A 15,742-nucleotide genomic window follows, 5' to 3' on the forward strand; every position below is an offset into this window, starting at 1 on the left:
TGGGGCCTTGTCCAGGTCGTGGATGTCCCCACGCGGGGATGGAGGAGACACAGCTCACCCGTGTCTGCCATCAGAGCACAGACCCCGTTCACCTGGGCCCCACACTCAAGACCTCACTGCCCCCAAGAGCCCCCCAAAACACATGGGGGTTAGGGTCTCAGATTCATGGATTTGGGGGGACACACACATTCAGACCTCAGCAGTTGTTACAAGTAAGCACCTGGTAAAGTCACAGGTTGACCCCGAGTTTGTAGGCTGGGGGTGATGCACCCCAACTCCATGGGGACAGGAGCTCCCAGGGACCCCGAGATCTCGTGCTCTGTGCCCTATTTTCTGGCTGTTCATCTGTGTCCTTTATCAAATTCTTATCATGTAAGGAGCCGATGGGCGTGCTTCCCTGGGTTCTGAGCCCCCAGCACAGGGACATGCGCCCCGGCCTGGGAGCTCCCAAGTCTCCCGTTACTGGGAGTTTGACGGAGGCTCCATCATGTTACGAGGGCGCGATCCGTCATTAACTCAATCTCCAGCCCTCTCTTCTCCAAGGAGAACGAGGGTGGGGCTGGAAGTCCCAAGCCTCTGACCATGGCTTGGTCCTCCTGGTGACCAGCCCTGTCCAGGACCACCCAGAGCTGCCTCGTTTGGACAAACATGCTCCCATCACCCAGGAAACCCCAGGGGGGTTAGGGGCTCTGTGTCAGGAAGTGGGGAAAAAGACCAAATACCAGAGCAAAAGATGCTCCTGGCACTTTCATTGCTTAGGAAATCAGAGAGGTTTGGGAGCTCTGGCCAGGAGCTGGGCATGAAGAGCAAGCATGTACTTTTTATCATAACATCACAGAAGGTCAGGGGGCTGGTCCAGTGACTGGGGTGCAGTCTGGTCCAGAGCAGAGGCCAGGACGCACGGGAAGATGGGAATCACCTTCTCCAAAGAACTCTTCCCTGATGACCCAGGTCCCCACCCCCAAAACCAACCAACCAACCAACCCCCAGCTGGCTTACCCACCACCTCCTGGAAACCAGCTTCCAAAGTTCTCACACGACCGGGATGGCTTCTTAGAATAGCTAGTCCAAGGCTTCCCTGGTGGCGCAGTGGTTAAGAATCTGCCTGCCAATGCAGGGGACACGGGTTCGAGTCCTGGTCCGAGAAGATCCCACATGCCGTGGAGCAACGAAACCCGTGTGCCACAACTACTGAGCCTGCACTCTAGAGCCTGCAAGCCACAACTACTGAAGCCTGCGTGCCTAGAGCCTGTGCTCTGCAATGAAGAGTAGCCCCTGCTCACCTCAACTAGAGAAAGCTCGCGTGCAGCACCAAAGACCCAACGCAGCCAAAAATAAATAAATAAAAAGGACAGCTAGTTCTACTAAATGTCTCACTTCTGATTAGCGGATTCTCTTAACCCCAAAGGCTGCTACCAAGAAAGAGAAATTCACTTCACAGGCTGGACCTGAAGTTACAAGAAAGGGCTTTGTAATCGTAAGGCCTCTTCTCATAAGATCACAAATGGATTCAAAACCAAACTGCGTTTACATGTTGAAAACCCAACGTTTCGAGTTGCCTGCTCACGAAGCAATTCTCAAAAGGCGACGTTTCAGATGCACAAAGCCTGAGCCCAACTGAGGTCGATTTCTGAGTCCTGACTGTGAGGGCGGCCTCACAACTCTGGGGCCCCGGGCCCCTCCTCCTCAAGCCACAGAGCTGGTGGATGGCCAGTATCTTCAGAGGCAAAATGATAAACAACAGTCTCCTAGGTGGTAGGCCTGGAAATGAACTAAGACTCCATCTCGGACACAATTTACTCACGGGACCCCGGGGCCCAGAGGCCAAGGGGGACGGGCTTTGACTCTGGCCTGCGGTCCCAGAGCCCCCGCTCCCAAACCCCTTTCCGAGAAAGGAGGGCAGAGTGGGGCCCACCTCCCAGCGGGGCTGTCATGACCCGCGAGGGGCTCGGCCGCTGACCCCGTCCTGCGCACGTCCTCCAAGCTCAGGAACTGTCTTATTACTGTTGGGGGTTGAATTGTGTCCCCCAGAGCCGTGGGGGTCCTGCCCCCGCACCGTGAACGTGACCCTATGCGGGGAGGGGTCTTTATACCTGCGCTCGAGTTAGAGGGGGTCCTGGTGGCGGGTCCTAATCCAGTGACAGGCGGACAGCGACACAGGGAGCGGGGGCAGGGAGGGGTCTGCGGCCGACAGCCCCCAGGGAGGCCCCCTGCCGGCACCGTGACCCCCGGACCCCGGCCTCCAGAGCAGAGACAGAGAGAGCGCGCGCTCCCGCGTGGGCCCCACCCACGGGGCCGTGTCCGGTCCCAGCAACACGCTTGGCGAACACCCGGGGCGCTTGGCCACCGCCCGAGAGGGAACACGCAGCAACACACCTGGGTCAGAGGCGCCCGCGCGGCCCCGACGCTTTGTTAACCTTTCCTCCCGCAGAAAAGTCACCTGGTCCCCAGGACGTGGCCCTCCCGGCACTGACTCGCGTCCAGGACACCGCACAGATTCTGTCCCCTTCATCCGGCCCGAGGACGGAGCCCTGGGCTCAGTCCCACAGGCGTCCGTGTGAACTCTGCACACCGGGGCTCCGACCGACCGGCCCGCACGCAGCGCTCGGCGATGAGGCGACTTTGAATCCACACTCCTGCTTCTGCAGCCCAGTCACTGTGGTCCTCAGGGGCTCCAGCCTCCCTCCCTCCCCAGGCGCTGACGCCAGCGGAGCCGCCGGGCTGGCCGCACCCTTCTGAGGCCCCCCGGAGCCCCGGCACGGTGGGCATACCCACGGCCTGGGTCCTCCTGCCACCCCCCCCCCCCCCCACGCAGAATCACCCATCAGGCACGAAGCGAAGGAAACCAGCACGTGTCCCACCGAAGGGCCTCTGGGACATAACTTCACTTTGAGCTGAAGCTGATTAAGCAGCAGCAAAGGCAGGGAAAGCTCTCTTCTCTCCCAGCCCCCCACCCCGTGTCCCCCTCCCAGAGGGCTGCACGCTCACCTCCACCCGAGACTCAGCCCAGAGCCTGCGCCGGAGCCCCTCACCCACTCACCCACCACCGTTCCCACCCTCGGAAGCTACACGCTGTCCCCCTGCTGTCACTTCTCTGCCTGTCTTGTTCCGGGTGAAAGGCGTGACACAGGCCGAGCTCTCCCAGGGACTCACCTCTGGGCCCAGGCGCTCGCGGGCATCTCACAGGTTCATAAATTCTCTCTCCTCCTGGAACCCGGCTCCATCTAGGGCCGGCCGGGGCTCCACCCCTGCCGTTTCCACCCTGGCGTCTCTGTGGCGTGGTCACCTTGCTCCCTCTTCCAGGCTGAAAACTCCAATCTATCTTATTGGATAAAACAGCTTCCTAGAAGAACTGAAACAGAGACACAGGAAGCGACGGTTTGAAAAGCACTTTGCACTAAGAATTTAATTCAGAGCCTCTGGGCTACATACAGCTCAGCACACACGAAATATCAAATAACCCGCCTGTCATGGGCGTGGTGGGGGGGTCATCGCATGAGCTGAAGGGGCTACCGCGAAAGTGACCGACCCAGGCGCTGGGCTTAGAAATAACCCTAGCTCTGGGGCTTCCCTGGTGGCGCAGTGGTTGACGGTCCTCCTGCCGATGCAGGGGACGTGGGTTCATGCCCCGGTCCAGGAAGATCCCACATGCCGCGGAGCGGCTGGGCCCGTGAGCCACGGCCGCTAAGCCTGCGGGTCCGGAGCCTGTGATCCGCAGCGGGAGAGGCCACGACAGTGAGAGGCCCACGTACCGCAAAATAAATAAATAAATAACCCCGGCTCTGAATTCCTTGGCTGTCTGCCCCTAATGACATGTCCTATTTCTTGACCCTATGTCTCCGGCTGAGGTTCCAAGACGCTTAGAAGAACGATGATAACTAACACCTGAGGGGCACGTCCTCTGTGCCTTGGCCGGGAAGCCCTCTGAGCACCTTTGTAGGACGAGCCCCAGTGGCCGTCCTGGACACAGAGGAGTAGGTGCAGAGCTGGGCGTTTAGTCACAGATTCTTGAACGATGCTCCACGTAAACGAAGAGCCTGTATAGGGTGAGTGCCATGAAATGGGAGCAGATGCTATCTTTTAATACCAAAAATGTGAATTCTTTGTATTTCAGCTGAACTTTTCATTCCCAGTTCCTCCCGGGAGCCACTGACATGCAAACCCCCCTGGCCAACTGCAGCCCCTTGGACGCAGGCTCTAAGGAACATCCCGCCCTGGTCGGCACCCAGACTGCCCCTCCCTGCCCCACTCTGCCCCCTCCCTGCCCCACTCTGCCCCCTCCCCGCCCCTCCCTGCTCCCAAGTACCAGCCAGACGTCCTGGTCCGGGTGACTTGCCTCCTTCCATGTAAGCCCCCCACCTTTGAAGTAATGTGTGCAAACATCCTAGATATGTGACTGGTTCTCTCTACGTAATGTTTTCTTGCTTGTGATCCTGAAAAACTACCAAACCCAACCCAAGAAACGAGCGTGAACGAGGTTTCTCGATAGAAGAGATTCGCTCTCCTCTTGTGAGTGTAAACAGAGCACGTGATTTCTGAGCTCCACGGAATTGGTGCTCTGCAGCCTTCGTTCCATCCAGGCCTCTATTTCCGGTATTTCGTTTCATTTTGTTTGTGGTGACAATGAAGGGTGAGGAAGGCCTCCAGGGAAGAGGAGGCCCCAGGGAAGAGGGCGAGGCACCCAGGACAGAACCCTCACCCCATCCGGCCACTGGTTCCTTGGAAACAGGACAGGATCTTTTCTTTCACTTTGGGTGTGGCTGGGACTGAAATCCTTGCAATCTGATCTTGACAAAAGCCTATAAAAGCTTAAATACAGTTCACATTTTAAAGTACTGGAAATTGTGTTATTTTTACTTTTCTTAAAAATCCCAGTTTTGTTTCAACCAAGACTTCAAAGCAAGTGCTTCCAGGGTCAGGAGTGAGCGTTTGAGGGAAATGTGAAACCGGACAAGGCCCTGCAGGACAGTCCATTCACGTCTTCCGCCGTGCTCAGGGTCTGGCCTGACGTCTGCCCCTGTCACCCTTGTCACTCCCCCGAGGCCGCCCCAGCTCCTCGTTTCTGGGTGTGGCTGACGTTTCCTCAACCCCTGACAGGGGAGGCAGGGGACGAACATCTGCTCCACTCTGTGGTTTTACATTAAAACAGATACACCGCTGGACGCTGGTGGGCCATCTGCTGGAGCCTGACCAAGAGTTCAGTTTCAAGTTTCCTGGAATTAATTCTTGTGAAGGAAAGAGGCCTCAGCATGGTCTAAATGTGTTTGTAGTTAACAAGGACAAAAAGGATGGGCTGTTCAGTACATCCCTTGGGTAAATATAACAGGGTTGACAGGCATCACTTTCAAAATTTAAAATTAAAAAAAAAAGAAGAAACCCCCAAGTCTAATCTTGGAGGAAATGGATGCAAAGCACCATTACATTTACATACAGTTATAACTTGATGGCCTTAATTACTTGGTAAAAGGTTAATAGTTTGACCCTTAAAGCATCCTACATCTCAAGACCTTTTTCAAAGATTATTCAAACGATAATTTAATAATATTGTCTGATTAATTGTACGGGGAGGGTGTCGTGTCTGCACTTTAAAAAAAAATAAATTTATTTATTTACTTTTTGGCTGCGTTGGGTCTTTGTTGCTGTGCGCGGGCTTTCTCCAGTTGCAGCGAGCGGGGCTACTCTTCCTTGCGGTGCGCGGGCTTCTCATTGCAGTGGCTTCTCTTCCTGCGGAGCACGGGCTCTAGGCACACGGGCTTCAGTAGTGTTGGCCCGCTGGCTCTACAGCACAGGCTCAGTAGTTGTGGTGCACGGGTTTAGTTCCTCCGCGGCATGTGGGATCTTCCCGGACCAGGGCTTGAACCCGTGTCCCCTGCGTTGGCAGGTGGATTCTTAACCACTGTGCCACCAAGGAAGCCCTCTGCACTTGTTTTAATTCCATCAAGGGAGCCGCAGCCTCTCACCTCATCGCCTTTGCTGACCTAATTCCTATCCTCTCATGGGGGAGGCCTTCCCTCCTGTTTCTGATCCCCACGCCTCCTCCTGCAAGGCTCCCCTGGTCCTGCCTACATCCAGTCAGAACGATCTGCACAAAGCCTCACTCGTCTCTCTGACAGCGCAGACTCCTGCTTTTCCAAGAGGCTCCCCTTGTAGTTTGGTTTTCCCAGAAGATATATTACTTTTATCTTAAGTTTCTGTCTTTTGCCCAAAGTCCTCTGGGCTTCTTGAAAGGCCTTCAGGGAATGCTGGGCGGTGCAGACCTACTGCCCAGGACCCCACGGCCAGCCTGCCCCCCCACCCCAGGAGAGCCCAGGAGGAGCCAGGAGACCCAGGGGCAGAACACGCCTCCCCCCACCCCCCAGCACTGGTTTCTTTGGCACGAGGGCCATTGTGAGCTGAAGGCGACTGGGGAGCAGCGGCTCCCTGCCCCCACTTTCCTAGAAGCAGGACAGAAATGTCCACTTGTAATGTGTCTTCCACCCCCATAGCAGGAAGAGGACGCCTCCTAGACTCTTCATCCCTGGAGACACATCCAGACTCTCTCCAGCCCAGGGAGGCACAGAGGAATCTATACGGCAAACATACGCCCTCCTTATCTGCACTTGTTTCCCCATAGGCTCTCCGTCGCAGGTTGCTGCCCTTTCCTTGTCTTGTCACTTCTCTGCAAATCCCCTGTGCTTTGCTCAAATGAGTCGAGTTCTAACCACCCCTCTGAGCTCCTCACCACTGGATTTTCCCGAGTGTGTGTGTGTCTGCGTATGTGCGTGTGTGCACGCATCTGAGTGTCTCTCTGTGCATCTGCGTGTGTGTCAGCGTGCATGTATCTGTGTGCATGTTTGTGTCTGTGTGTGCATGTCTGTGTGCGTGTGCACGTGGGTGTCTGTGTGCATGTGCGTGTGTGTGCGTGTTTGTGCGTGCATGCACGTGTGTGTATGTGCGTGTGTGTGTGTGTGATCACCTCTTAGGAGACTGTTTGTTTCCTCTTGTCAATCTGTCTTTTGCAGGTTTAGCTTCCAGGCCCCAGCGCAGAACCCGGGAGCCGAGAAGAAAAGCGTTTTCCCTCCCCTGTATCCTCAACAAGCACTTCCTGTGCACTGGGGATCCTCGTGAAGGCCTGCGGGGCATGAATGTGTATGACCGAGCGTCCTCCAGAGACCAGGCTCAGGCTGCACCTGCAGCCCCGGTGCCGCCCCTCTGCCCACGGAGGAGCCGGGCCGCAGGGCACGCTGGCTGCTGGGTCTCCAGACACGCCTCCAGCTCTTCCTGGCTCTCTCGGCCACCCACACCCACCCATGTCCCCTGCGTCCCCTCCCCTCCGACAAGGCCCCTCCCAGGCTCTACCACAGGGTTACCACAGAGCAAGGGCAGGAAAAATCTCTGGGGCACAAAGCAAACCTCTGCAAGTTGGGAGAGAGGGGAAAGCAGAAGACAAACTGCTGAGAAAACTCAGGAACGACACCGCCTGCCCCAGAATGCAGCTCGGCTGCAGCCACCCAGCTCGTGTGGGGTCTCCGGAGCGTCTCACCAAGATGTCTCTGCAATGTCTGACTTCTTCCCTCTTGTTCATGTACTGAAGTGTGGGTCCCTGAGTTCCCTTTTCAATGCCGATTAGTAATTTTATGAATAAAGGTTGATTTTTTCCTCATTCAAAACGGTACATGCATAGCTAACATACATCTTATAAAAAAAAAGAGAATGCATATTGAAAACATGAGTGGCATCTGATGGAACATATTTTAAAGAGTCAACAATTTGCCAACTTGGCCGATGTGGTGTTTTAATTCCCGTTAGTTACAGATTCCCTTCAGGCACGGTCACATCAGGCCGCTGAGAAGGCTGCAAACCAGGAAACCAGACACCATCTGCTCTCCGTGCTCCCAGGCTGTCCCTGCAGAGCCTGGGCTGCAGCTGGGCCTCGGCGTGAGCCCTGGTCTGAGGCACACGTGCACGTTCTCAGCAAGAGAAGCAGCACAGGCTCTGCTATTCGTCTTGGCCTAGATTTTCTAACAGATTAGGCCTCTGTGTCTCTAGACAGGAGACTGCACTCTGTGACTTACTGTAATAAATTCTATTTTATTCTCACATTCACACACCCCAAAGCTGCAGGCATGCTGTAAGTGAATCAAACACAGCAAATAATAATTAACCCTGCAGAGAAATTTATGTGTGTATTAGCATAGCCAGGAGTCTCAGAATCTTTTGACATTTAAAAAATCTAATATGAATTTCGTTAGTTTTCTTTTGCCCTTCACTCACATGGACTTCAATTTTTACAAAGTGCGGATTTCACATTTCAAATTATGAGGCTCTGGTGCACCAAATAGCCACCTACATCGAGTAGCTCACTCTTTTCTTCGTTGAGGTGGGTTGTCTGGTTGTGCCGTTTGTTGTGTGGTTGTGTTGTGTGGTTGGTTGCATATTTGCTTGTGTGGTTGGCTGGTTGGTTGTGTGATTGGCTGGTTGAGTGGCTGTATTGTTGGTTGGTTTAGTTGGCTGTGTGGTTGGTTGGTTGTGTGACTGGCTGGTTGAGTGGCTGTGTTGTTAACTGGTTTAGTTGGTTGTGTGGTTGATTGGTTGTGTGATTGGCTGGTTGAGTGGCCATGTTGTTGGTTGGTTTAGTTGGTTGTGTGGTTGATTGGTTGTGTGACTGGCTGATTGATTGGCTAGTTGAGTGGCTGTGTTGTTGGTTGGTTTAGTTGGTTGTGTGGTTGATTGGTTGTGTGATTGGCTGGTTGAGTGGCCATGTTGTTGGTTGGTTTAGTTGGTTGTGTGGTTGATTGGTTGTGTGACTGGCTGATTGAGTGATTGATTGGCTAGTTGAGTGGCTGTGTTGTTGGTTGGTTTAGTTGGTTGTGTGGTTGGTTGGTTGCTCCTTTGTCTCTAGGACCCCAGCTGCTGAATTAATCATGCTGCTCACTTTACCCCACACGACCACTCCTGCTGTGTGCGAGCTCTCTGGCTATTGTCATTCATCCTTTTTTCCCCACTCCCTCTCCCCTCTCTACCATGTGTCTTTTTACTTGAACACATTCTTGCAAAATTTCTGCTATTGTTTTACGAGCATGCATTTTTATGAAAACGTTTCTTACTTTTCCTCTTAGCACTCCACCTGTGAGGCTACATGTCCATCTGATTTGTCACTTTCAACACGCACACTATGGCCTGGTCCGTAGGTGGACACCAAGCAGCCTCCTGCTTGCAGCCACCACCAGCAGCGCCAATGCGAGGATCTTCGTGCATGAGCTCAAGGACCCACGTGAACCTCCTTGAGTGACGCGCCCGAAGGCAGAGCGGCAGAGTCATAAGCGAGGCCTGTGCTTGTTTAAAGTAGTGCTTGGACCCTCTCCAGGCTGTCCTGTCCTGCCCACCCGTCCTGCAGCTGTGCACAGCCCAACACCCTCTCCAACACCTGGCCCGACCCAGCTGTCTAAACTCTCCTGGTTGCTTTTGTTTTTTCTCCCATGAGACTTACAAGTTCTGTGTGCTCAGCTCTGGGATTTCTGTGCAGTTTGCTTCCAGTGCTTTGGAACGGATGGTCCTCCCGGGTTTGACTGCCCGTCCTGTTTTTGTTACTCTCAGCTCCTGGTTCCTGTCTCTCTCTTCTGGTCCACAGCCCCTCGAGCCCTGCCCTCCCTCCACACGACCTGCACTGAGTCCCCGGCCTCCAACCACTCATCCACTCAGTAAGGTTCATCGAGTCTTGCTGTGCGCCAACCCCCCGACCACAGTACTGAGGACAGAATGTAAACAGCAGACCTCCTGGAGGGCCCTGGCATCTGCAGGCGGGCATAGTGGGACATCACACAGACACACACACAGTTAGACGTGGTAAGAGCCGTGAAGGACAAGTTTGGGGGCTGGCAGAGCTGGGGACTAGCTGGGAGCCCTGGGGTGTGATGAGGAAGTGGCCTGAGGGATGCGCTGCAAGCAGAGAACAAGGGAGACACCCTGATGCCATGTTGTCAGGATGGGAGCCTTGCTCTTAGCTGCACCTGGTTCCATCCAGGGAACCTCTGCTTTTTCTCCTCCAGAGACTCAAGCTCCGTCTTTGCAGGGATAAGAAAGGTGCAGTCACTGGGCGGCACAGAGCTGCGGAGGGGCCTCAGGGGTCAGAACCTCTTAACTGACCATTAAAGGATCCTCCTTATTTCAGTGGTGACCTTCACCTTCTCTACAGAACCTGATGTTGCCAAATCTTGAGCGTCTGGGCTTAGTCAGCTTGGGCTGTGTCTTAGTCTGTTCAGGCTGCTGTAACAACGTACCACAGACTGGGGGCTTATAAACAAATGTCTGCTTCTCAGTCCTGGAGGCTGGACATCCAAGATCAAGGTGTCAGCAAGGTGTAGTGGTGAGAGCTTCCTCGTTCATAGATGGCGTCTTCTCCCTGTGTCCTCACGTGGAGGAAGGGCTGGGGGCCCTGTGGGGTCTCTGTTAGAAGGACACTAATTCCATTCATGGGGGCTCTACCCTCATGACCTCCCAAAATGTCCCCCCCAAAACCATCACATGGGGGCTAGGATTCAATATATGAATGTTCGAGGGACATAAACATTCAGACCATAGCAAGTTGCTGTAATAAAACACCATAGATGAATTTGGGGTGGCAGCGGGGACAATCAGCTCATAACATGGGCTATTCTTCTGAGTAAACTGTGTTGCTTCTTGTTTTTTGTACCAATAGACCAGGACTAGATTTTCCAGGTCTGCCATCCCCATCACTGTAAGTCGTGAATTTGTGCCTTTAAAAAACCTCTTCACTGTGTTTTGGGAGGACTTCAGAGGGAGAGCGAGCTGTCTGTAAATATCTGAACACCAATTCTGAGCTTTCTTCCACGACGTCCATTTCTGTCAGCCTTGCATTTGCATCGGGGACAGCTGACCGGTCCAGCTTCTGCACAAGACACTCACGTCTGTCCCGAGCACAACTGAACCCTTAGCCTGTTCCCATCGAGCATGGTGGGCTGGGGCCCCGTGTGACCTAGGAGGGAGGGTGGGGGACGTCTGGTCTATGGCTGTCTGCGTTCACACCTGGCGTCCGACCAGGCCCCTTGGCCACTCCTCCTGTGAGGACAGGTGCCCCAAGAAACGGGCAGGCTCAGGACCTTTGTGCACGACGCCCCCTCCAGGCAGGCCTGGCTCCGAGGAAGAGCCCATCTCTGTTCTCCCCAAATTGCGGGCAGGGGGGAAAATAATTCCGACCTTTAGCCACATCGGTCTGTCCCGCCCCTGTGAGACCCTCTTCCTGATGAGCCCAAGGACAGGGTGGATTGCTGGGACTGCAGCGGGTGAGAGGTAACATTTGGTTTCCGTCCCAAGTTCCTGACACAAGAGCCTCGGATTCTCCAGAGTGATGAGCGACTTTTTATAAGTAACGAGGTGACTGCTGGTGAGGCCCCAGGGCTTCAGGATGGGGGCTGGTGGCCAGAGGAACCCTCCTGTGATTACAGGGTTGGAACTTTCAGCCCCACCCCGACCTCCCTGCGGAGAGCAGAGGGGGAGCGAAAAGATCTCCTCCTCCCCACCTCCCTCCCCATGCTTTCCTTAGGGTTGCGTCATTGCTCTCTTTAATGCTTACATTTTTCCAAATCTGGCCACTGGGAGACTCTCGAAGCTGGCTTTTCTGTCATTTTGATAAGTCCTTTTACATTTTTGAGCAATTACTTGCTTCCTGGAACAAGATACTCTGGACTCACCTTGTACTTTTCCTGCTCCACGCCTGGAACCGGCCATTTCTCCAAGGAGCCTCGTTAATTCCGGGCGGAAGGTGGGCAGCAGTCATTGTTAAACTCTGCCTCTCAGGAGCCCCTGACATGCTGGAAAGGTATTGAGGACACTGTGAGCTGTGCTTGTGTGTATATGACTATAAACATTTACCACACTAGAAATTAAACAGAAATTTAAAAACATGTATTCATTCATTTTAAAAGAACAATAATAAACCCCCCATATGTTAACACAAATAATGCATCTCAGTGAAAAATAACTATACTTTTCAAAACAAACTCTTTAGCAAATTTACTATAGAATGGGAAAAGAGAGGGAGTATGTTAATATTCCTTCCTGATAATTATGGATGCTTTTTATACAACAGCCAACCTCAACAAGTTGAGGTTTCTTTTTTTTTAATTTAAATTTATTTAATTAATTTATTTTTGGCTGCGTTGGGTCTTCGTTGCTGCACGCAGGCTTTCTCTAGTTGCGGTGAGTGGGGGCTACTCTCCGTTGCGGTGCGTGGGCTTCTCATTGTGGTGGCTTCTCTTGTTGCGGAGCACAGGCTCTTGATGCGCGCGCTTCCGTAGTTGTGGCACGCGGGCTCAGTAGTTGTGGCTCGCGGGCTCTAGAGCACAGGCTCAGTAGTTGTGGTGCATGGGCTTAGTTGCTCTGCAGCATGTGGGATCTTCCTGGACCAGGGCTTGAACCCATGTCCCATGCATTGGCAGATGGATTCTTAACCACTGTGCCATCAGGGAAGCCCCGATGTTTCTTAAAGGTTGGTGGCAGCTGGAATATGAAATCATGTCAATAATTGTGATGGATATGAGGTTTCCAAAATTCAAGGTTTCCAGTGAAGATCTGAATTTTATCACTGGCAACAAGCACTATCAGTACGCATTATCTATCACACAATATATAACATTGTTATCTCTCACACGATATATAACGTTGTATATACGCTGCGTGTAATACACAATACTGTATTTAACATATAATGCATGTATGTGTATATATATAATTTGTCTTTAACCATTGCAGATGTAAACTCAGGATGGGTTCCTAGGCACGAGCCCTTGCTGGGTTACTTCTAGACCACCTTCTGCAGTGCCCTGTGTCTCCCACCAGCCACGCGGTGACCCTCTTATTCCTCACAGCCTCATCAGCAGTTTTTGTTTGTGGCTAAGTGTTTGAATTTCTTTGCAGTCTGATTTGTGAGAACAGTTCAAGCAAACTTTTTTTTTAATAATTAAAAAACAACATTTATTTATTTATTCAGCTGTGTTGGGTCTTAGTTGCAGCACATGGGATCTTGTTGCAGCACGCGGGCTTCTCTCTAGTTGTGGCGTGCGGGCTCTAGAGTGCACGGGCTCAGTAGTTGCCACGCGTGGGCTTAGTTGTCCCGTGGCATGTGGGATCTTGGTTCCCAGACCAGGGATTGAACCCGCGTCCCCTGCATTGGAAGGCGGATTCTCAACCACTGGACCGCCAGGGAAGTCCCCAAGCAAACTTTTGGTTCTGCGTATTTCCCCTCCCCGGGCCAGCCAACCGAAAACTTGTCACGATTGTGTTTTTCATTGTTTTCCTTCTCATCTGCATTGATGACGCTAGTGTGCCCCTCCACCAAAAAGCTGCTCAGCTGGGCTAAAAAGAATCAAACATTCGAGAACAAGGACAACAAGCCTTTTCAGAGCATCTGCGCCCTCCCCCAGCTGGGTGGCCTGCGAGCGCCCAGCTCCTCCCCGCCTGGGGGTCTCCATCCGTCCTGACACCAGAATGTCTGAACCAGGACCGAATGTCAGGTGCGCCCCGTGAGCCCCATGCACCCTGCTGTAGGTTCCCCTGCAACACGGCGCTGTCCACATCCCTGGCTCTGTCTCTTCCTGCTACTGCTGTGACATCACAGCTGCTCAGGACTGGATGAAATGGAGGGAATTCTGCCTGCTGGTCCTTCCTCTTTCTTCCCAAGAGCACAATTATCCCTTATTTGAGAGGGTGTCTTCTTTCAGTCTCTGCCCACAGTTCCCCCGACTCTGTAGGGAGCTCCACATCTGGATTCGGTGGCGGAGACTCGCCCCCACCCCGGCCCTGACCCCATAATTGTGGACCCAAGACCCTGTGCTTAAGGTGGACCAGCATTTGCCCTTGGCTTAAACAACACAACGGCTCAACCTGCATCGCCATGCATCGCAGATGGAGGGAGGGCCCTCACCACATCTCCAGGGGCTGTGCTTTCTCAGCCCCAGGGGTGCAGGCCTCGCCTGGCAGGAAAGAATGAGACTGGCTTGCCCTGACTTCTCGGGGTTCCATGGTGTCACTCATGGGCCCGGAAAGCGTGGTGGGCCAGCCCTGAGGAGAGGCTCCATCATCCCCTCTGCTGTGGGGCAGCCAGAGCCCCTTCCAGCCTCTCTGAGCACCGGGCACCATGGACCAGACCTCTCTTCCCCAGCCCCCCTCCTCACCTCCTGGGCCTCAGTGCTCTGTTTGCCTCTTTCTTCTCTGTTCTCCCACCGCCCATATGGACGCACCTGCGAGAGCCCTAACCCTTGGGTGACTTTGGGGGGAGATTAAGGTCAGATGAGGTCACAGGGTGGATCCTGCTCTGATGGGGGTGCTGGGGTCCCCTCTCCCCACAGAGGAAAGGCCATGTGAAGACACAGAAGGTTTGTCTCCAGGCCAGTAAGAGGCCCCACGGGACCGGCCAGGCTTGTGGCCTAGGACTTCAGCCTCCGGAATGGAGGGGATCAACGTCTGTCTGGCACCTGGTGGCCCGCAGGAGACGCCGGCTTCTTCGTGAGGCATCCTGATGGCTGGCCTGCCATCCCTGGGCCCTGCAGCCAGGCTGCACTTTTTCCTCTTCCTCACCCGCCATCACCCCGCTCGCTCCGAATGATTAAATGTGGGCCAAGTTCTACTCATGAGCAGAGCGGGCAGGAAACTGTCCTTTTCCTATTGTCAGTTTGCCAAGGCCCACTTCAGCCAAATCAATACTATTAAATCACCCTTCACGTAACAACAGCTGCAATGGGGTATCTATTCCGTGGAGTCCTCGGGTTCACACTCAGAGTCTTCAGGGGACAGATGACCAGGAAGGGGAATCATACATGCAGACTTTTCTTTTCCAGGAGTTTTAAGAGGGCTTCGCACAGCATTTCATCCGTGGCCTCAGTGCTGGAAACGCAGGTGTGACAAGGTGACCTGGGCTCCGTCTTCAGCTCTGGACTTGGCCCAGGTCTTCAGGCTCCGTATAACCCTTGTCAGCCCACGTGGCACTGACGATCCACACACTGCCCACCTGCACCAGCACATTTTCTGCCGAAAAACAGACTTTCCCCTAAAAGGCAGCACAGACACCCCTCTTCAGCACCCGTAAGATGAGGGATCCCCGAAGCAGCCCCGATGGATGTGCCGGGGTGAGAGATCCCGCAGGCGGGCAAGGGGCAGTTCACCCCACACAGGGCTCGGCCACTACCGTGCGGTGGGCAGTCTGTCTGTCTGCAGCGTTGGCGCACAATCCTTTTCCCATCTTTGGTCGTGGTCTCCCGGTATTTCCCCCTCACCACCTGATGGTGACTCAGCAACACGACTGACGTTGCCATGGGGATTGATTTTCAGAAAAGGTGAACAGTTCTTGGCACAAAATGAGGTGCTACCTCCCCCATGTGTACGACAGACCATGGCACTCCTGAAATATGCAGGAAATAGTGCAGTTGTGTGAAAACCGCCTTGTGTTTATACATGAAAACGGAGGTGGTGCTGAGCTCAGATCGCTGTAAACAGCTTTCTCACCTGCATACCTGTCGCTGGAACACCTGCAGGTCAGGTGGCATCTGAGGAAACTGCACGAGGGCCGTCCTGCATGGTGGTTGGTCTCCTCCCCCTCTCCTAAACGCCGACTGGCCACCTGATTTCTCTGATGTCCAGAGAGTCCCCCCAGGTTACAAGGCTTCCCTTGCGGGGTTCAGTCCCCCAGGAAGAGCTACTGCAAGGATCCATTAGGAACTAATATTCTTTGGGAGGAGAAATATTTTTA

General features: G+C 53.8%; 1 protein-coding gene across 2 annotated transcripts in view; it reads right to left on the bottom strand.

Annotated features, from left to right (window-relative positions):
* Nucleotides 1-15,742, bottom strand: part of ERICH1 (glutamate rich 1) — a 109,302-nt gene that overhangs the window by 37,620 nt on the left and 55,940 nt on the right. Inside the window, exons 6-7 of one of the 2 annotated variants that reach the window (XR_004478057.2) lie at nt 11,691-11,810; nt 3,154-3,352 (exon numbers count right to left, since the gene is read on the bottom strand). The gene's annotated coding sequence lies outside the window, so the exon portion shown is untranslated. Of the gene's footprint in view, nt 1-2,981; nt 3,353-11,690; nt 11,811-15,742 lie in introns of those variants that run through there. The other variant, XR_004478056.2, reaches the window with a different exon arrangement.

The sequence above is a fragment of the Orcinus orca genome, chromosome 21 (assembly GCF_937001465.1).
Source record: "Orcinus orca chromosome 21, mOrcOrc1.1, whole genome shotgun sequence".
Taxonomy (NCBI): Eukaryota; Metazoa; Chordata; class Mammalia; order Artiodactyla; family Delphinidae; genus Orcinus; species Orcinus orca.